The 6618-nt window shown below is 44.2% G+C and overlaps 1 pseudogene; it reads left to right on the top strand.

The window, feature by feature from the left end:
- The window catches only part of LOC112075886 (dynamin-2-like), a 39147-nt pseudogene that overhangs the window by 8415 nt on the left and 24114 nt on the right, over positions 1-6618 (top strand).

The following is a 6618-nucleotide window of genomic DNA, read 5'->3' as shown; positions in this document are numbered from 1 at the left end:
GTAGTCAGGATTTTACTTTGTCCACTTCATGTCAGTTGTCCACGGCTGCGTCCCAACTATCTCTCCTTTCTCCAAAGTGTGCACTTGTTCACTTCCCTTCACTGATTTGAAAGGAAACGACTGACATTATGAACCTCCTATCTAGCCCATGGCTACTCCACCAATCCAATGCTTTTAAACTCGTGGGGAGTAGTGAACGAGAGCACACTTCAGGAAGAAGGAGATATTATTGGGAAGCACCTCTGTATGTGATAGTCTTTCTATCTGGTCTCTGTTTCCCCTGTAGCGCCAACAAGGACCACTGTTACGCTGCTATTAACAACAAGAAGAGAGTGATGCCAAACCAGGTACCACTACCCTCCTCCTCTCTCCTTTACTTCTCTCTCTCTCTCTCTCACCCCCAACCTGAACTAATGGTCTGTCCCGCTGTGTGTAGGTGATCCGGAGGGGCTGGCTCACTATCAACATAAGCATTATGAAGGGGGGGTCCAAAGACTACTGGTTCGTCCTGACTGCAGAGTCACTGTCCTGGTACAAGGATGAGGAGGTAAGGGAGTGATGTGTGGGTGTGTGGGTTTTTGTTGGTTGTTGTGTGTTTGGTGTGTGTGTGTGTGTGTGTGTGTTGTGTGTGTGTGTGTGTGTGTGTGTGTGTTTATATGGAAAGACGATGCAGTTGTTTCTTAAACATCTGAACCAGAGACCAATGCATATTGGTGAATGGTTACATCCCTACAAGCAGCAGACCATGTTGCCCCAACAAAGCTATACATGTCTAGTGGCTTGACCGGGTCCAACCCTCAACCAGATACTGTTGTCTTAGACATTCAGGATATTCAGAGATGTCACCTAGACATCTACGTAACTAACTAGATAGCTACTGAAACAGATGATGTCACCTAGACAGTTAGCTAACTAACTAGTAGCTACTGAAACAGATGATGTCACCTAGACAGTTAGCTACTAACTAGATAGCTACTGAAACAGATGATGTCACCTAGATCAGTTAGCTAACTAACTAGATAGCTACTGAAACAGATGATGTCACCTAGACAGTTAGCTAACTACCTAGATATCTACTGAAACAGATGATTGTCCTCTTTTTTTGTGTCTGTTTGTTTGTGTGTGTGTGTGTGGTGATGTTAATGTATGTATGTATTGTATGTATGTGGTGTAACTTGTGTGTGTGTGGGTGTGTGTGTTGTGTTGTGTATAACTGTTGTGGTTGTGTGTGTCTAACTGTGTGTATGTGTCGTGTGATACTGTGTGTGTGTGTGTATAAGACTGTGTTGTGTGTGTTGTGTGTGTATAACTGTGTTGTGTGTTGTGGTGTGTTCTGTGCTGTGTTTCCAGGATAGCTAACTAACTAGATAGCTACTGAAACAGATGATGTCACCTAGACATCTAGCTAACTACCTAGATATCTACTGAAACAGATGATGTCCTCTTTTTATGTGTCTGTGTGTTTGTGTGTGTGTGTGTGTGTGTGTATGTAATGTATGTATGTATGTATGTATGTGTGTGTTTATAACTATGTGTGTGTGTGGTGTGTGTGTGTTGTGTCTGTGTATAACTGTGTGTGTTGTGTGTCTAACTGTGTGTATGTGTTGTGTCTGTGTGTGTGTGTGTATAACTGTGTGTGTTGTGTGTGTATAACTGTGTGTGTGTGTGTGTGTTCTGTGTGTGTTTCCAGGAGAAAGAGAAGAAGTACATGCTGCCTCTAGATAACCTGTGTGTGTTTCCAGGAGAAAGAGAAGAAGTACATGCTGCCTCTAGATAACCTGAAGCTGAGAGACGTGGAGAAAGGTTTCATGTCCACAAAACACACATTCGCCATCTTCAACACCGAGTCCAGGTGTGTGTGTGTGTGTATCTGTAAACAGTGTATGTAACGTTTAGAAATACTGAGTGTGTGTACTTTGTCAATAACTAAGTGTGTGTGTGTGTGTGTGTGTGTGTCTGTGTGTGTGTTCCAGGAACGTGTATAAGGACCTACGTCAGATAGAGCTGGCCTGTGACACACAGGAGGATGTAGACAGTTGGAAGGCTTCTTTCCTCAGAGCTGGAGTTTACCCTGAGAAAGACCAGGTAAAACACACACCCTGACCCTGAGAAAGACCAGGTAAAACACACACCCTGACCCTGAGAAAGACCAGGTAAAACACACACCCTAACCCTGAGAAAGACCAGGTAAAACACACACCCTGACCCTGAGAAAGACCAGGTAAAACACACACCCTAACCCTGAGAAAGACCAGGTAAAACCCTAACCCTGAGAAAGACCAGGTAAAACCCTAACCCTGAGAAAGACCAGGTAAAACACACTTTTATATTGCTATACTTGTGGGGACCAAATAATTGATTCCCATCCAAAATCCTATTTTCTCAAACCCCTAACCCTAAATCTAACCCTAACCTTAACCCTTAACCTAATCATAACCCAAAACCTAAACTTAACCCTTAACCTAATCATAACCCTAAACCTAAATTTAACCCCTAACCCGAAAACTATACCTAACCCTAAATCCTAAACCTAACTGTAACCTCTAACCCTAACCCTGAGCCTAAAATAGCAAAGGATCATGGTCGATGTAGTCGTTTTCATGCTYCCTGAGAGGGTCCTCGTAGCCTGCCGGCCGGCCCGTGYTTGGTCTATTTTAGCACATGGTCCTGTGTGACGACAAATGTAGTCAGAATGGATCAGTATTTAATTACATATCTAGAAGTCAGAATGGATCAGTATTTAATTACATATCTAGAAGTCAGAATGGATCAGTATTTAATTACATATCTAGTATTCAGAATGGATCAGAATTTCATTAAATATTTCGATATCAGAATGGATCAGTATTTAATTGAAACATCTGATATTCATTGATAGAGAACTTTAAAATAATTCACAGTGAGGTTCGAACTTGATCATAATAAACACATGCTCGAGCCCAAAACGGGTGTCTGAAAATATATTGGTTTGGCCATTCTGCGCGACCGTAATGTACAGAGGCTTTCTAGGGCAGACCAGGACGTTTGTCACTGCTAGGTTGCTACACAGTACCCGACCAGCAGAGATCGTGACGACACACTCCAGACCTCTACACTGGGTAACACACACGGACGACACCACACAACACGATGGGGATACATGTACACACACATGTACACTCTCCTCCTCCCCCTTCCCCAGGTGACAGTGAAGCACAGGACCAGAAGAATCCTTTTCAATGTGTCTCATGCACCTCTCTCTCTCTCCTCCTTCGCCTCCCTCCTCCCTCCCTCCCCTCACACCCCCTCTGCCTCCTTCGCCTCCCTCCCTTTCCCTCACACTCCCTCTGCCTCCCTCCCTCACACCCCCCTATCTCCCAGGTTGACAGTGAGGACACAGGACCAGCAGAATCCTTCTCTATGGATCCCCAGCTGAGAGGCAGGTTGAGACCATAAGGAATCTAGTGGATTCCTACATCGGCATCGTCAACAAGTCCATCCGGGATCTAATGCCCAAGACCATCATGCACCTCATGATCAACAGTGTGGGGAGTAGCACACACACACACACACACACACACACACACACACACACACACACACCACACACACACACACACACACAACACACACAGGCGAAGCGACAGCCGCAGCACACGACACAGTCGATACGAACGGAGAAGGTGGTGTAATAGTGAGAGAGAAATGGGTGAATTACAGGGAGCATACTTACGATTACACACAACACCAGAAAAGAGGAGAATTATACCAGATGTAACAGACTGACCCTAGCCCCCCGGCACATAGACTATTGCAGCATAGATACTGGAGTCTGACACTGGGGGGGGTGGTCGGGGGACACTGTGGCCCCGTCTTACGGTACCCCCGGACAGGGCCAACCAGGCAGGATATAACCCCACCCACTTTGCCACGGCACATACCCAACACCACCAAAGGGATATCAACAGACCACCAACTTACTACCCTCAGACAAGGTGGTGTATAGCCCACAAAGATCTCCTCCACCGCACGAGCCCGAGGGGGCGCAAAACCAGACAGGAAGATCACGTCAGTGACTCAACCCACTCAAGTTGAGTATAGCCTTACACGATGTGATTCACCCCTTGTAGGGACGGCATGGGAGAGTACTAGCAAGCCAGTGACTCATCACCTGGCAGAGAATCACAGTAGAGTGAACGGAGCCGGCCAGGCAGAGACAACAAGGGTGGTTCGTCATGCCTTGTCGTTCACCTTCGCACCCCTGGGCCAGACTACACTCAATCATAGGAAATACTGAAGAGAAAGATTTAAAGGTTGAGACTGAGTCTGCGTCTCTCACGTGGATCGGCAGACTATTCCATAAAAATGTATCTCTATAGGAGAAAGCCCTGCCTCCAGCTGTTTGCTTACAAATTCTAGAGACAGTAAGGAGGCCTGTGTCTTGTGACCGTAGCGTACGTGTAGGTATGTATGGCAGGACCTAATCGGAGACATGGGTAGGAGCAAGTCCATGTAATGCTTTGTAGGTTAGCAGTAGAACCTTGAAATCAGCCCTAGCCTTAACAGGAGGCTAGCACAGGTGTAATATGAAACTTTTTTTTGGTTCTAGTCAAGATTCTAGCAGCCGTATTTAGCACTAGCTGAAGTTTATTTATCCGGGTAGCGAGAGTTTGTCACTTCTAATCTTGAAGTGACAAAATCATGGATTAGCTTTTCTGCATAATGTTTTGAAAAAACGTTTTGGATTTTGCCATGTTACAAAGATAGAAAAAAGCTGCCGTTGAAATATTTTTGATTTGTTCGTCAAAAGAGAGATCAGGGTCAAGAGTAACGCCGAGGTCCTTCACAGTTTTATTTGAGACGACTGTACAACCCTCGAGATTCAGCGTCAGATCAAACAGAAGATCTCTTTGTTTCTTGGGACCTTCTTGGGACCCAGCCCTGTTTTGTCCGAGTTTAAAAGTAAAACATTTGCCGCCATCCACTTCCTAATTTCTGAAACACAGGTTTCCAGGGTAGGCAATCTGAGTGCAGTGTCAGTATTATGATGTGGTCTAAAACCAGACTGGAGCGTTTATTATACAGGCAGGGAGTTGCTGAGCAACAGATTTTTCATATTTATTTTTTTGAGGAATGGATTCGATATAAGCCGATTTGTTTAACATTTTCTGGGTCAAGGTTTGGCTTTATTACTTCCAATTTTAGTGCGTTTGGTAGACATCCATTGGATAGGGAGACGTTTAATATGTTCAACATGGGAGGGCCAAACACAGGAAGTAGCTCTCTCAGTAGTTTAGTTGTAATAGGGTCCAGTAGACAGCTGGAAGGTTTAGAGTCCATTACTATTTGTGTGAATATGTCGAGAGATACAGGATAAAAAAACTAGTGCCTCCATTGATTTGAGGTCATCTTGGCAGTTCTGTGCAGACTCAGGACAACTGAGATTTGGAGAAATATGCATATTCAAAGAGGAGTTTGCTTTATAATGATCATAATATTTTTGTCTAAGAAGTTCCTGAATTGATCACTGCTGAAGTGAAGGCCATCCTCACTTGGGGAATGCTGTTTTTTAGTTCAGTATCAAAAATAAATGTTGGATTGTTTTGGCTGGAAAAGTAGTCTGATCGAGCAACAGTGATGGCTTTTTGATATTGCACGGTACTGTCGTTCCAAGCTAGTCGGAAGCCTTCCAATTTGGTGGAGCGCCATTTCCGTTCCAATTTTCTGGAAGCTTGTTTCAGGTCTCAGGTATTTTCTATATACCAGGTAGCTAGTTTCATGTGACAAATGTTTTCAGTTTTTAGCGGTGGGATTGTATCTTGGGTATTACGCAAGCTTAAGTTCAGATCCTCAGTTAGGTGGTTAACTGATTTTTGCACTCCGACGTCCTTGGGTAGGTGGAGGGATTCTGAAAAGGGCGTCTAGGACTCTTTGGGTTGTCCGAGAATTTATAGCGTGGCTTTTGATAATCCTTGGTTGGGGTCTGAGCAATTCTTTTTTTTTTTGCGATTGCAAACATAATAGTATGGTGGTCCGATAGTCCAGGATTATGAGGAAAAACATGTAGATCTGGAAAAACTAGATCTAGGGTATGATTGGTTGTTTGATTGGACGTAGGTCCCCGAGACATGTTGGACAAAACCCACTGAGTCAATGATGGATCCGAAAGCCTTTTGGAGTGGGTCTGTGGACTTCTCCATGCCTTTATTGAAGTCACCCCAAAAATTTGAATATTATCTGTCATGACTACGAGGTCCGATAGGAATTCAGGGAACTCCGTGAGGAACGCTGTATACGGCCCAGGAGGCCTGTAAATATAGTAGCTATAAAAAGTGATTGAGTAGCATGCATAGATTTCATGACTAGAAGATCAAAAATGGTCACTAGTGTAACCAGGAGGTGAGGCCTCATTTAACTCAGTAAATTCATCAGGCTTGAACCATGTTTCAGTCAGGCCAATCACAGCAAGTTTATGATCAGTGATTACTTCATTGACTATGATTGCCTTTGAAGTGAGGGATCTAACATTAAATAGTCCTATTTTGAGATATTATCACAATCTCTTTCAATAATGACAGGAATGGAGGAGGTCTTTATTCCAGTGAGATTGCTAAGGCGAACACCGCCATGTTTAGTTTT

The sequence above is a fragment of the Salvelinus sp. IW2-2015 genome, unplaced genomic scaffold, assembly GCF_002910315.2.
Source record: "Salvelinus sp. IW2-2015 unplaced genomic scaffold, ASM291031v2 Un_scaffold3449, whole genome shotgun sequence".
Taxonomy (NCBI): Eukaryota; Metazoa; Chordata; class Actinopteri; order Salmoniformes; family Salmonidae; genus Salvelinus; species Salvelinus sp. IW2-2015.
The sequence above is the reverse complement of the archived record's forward strand: the minus strand, read 5'-3'. Positions and strand labels throughout refer to the sequence as shown.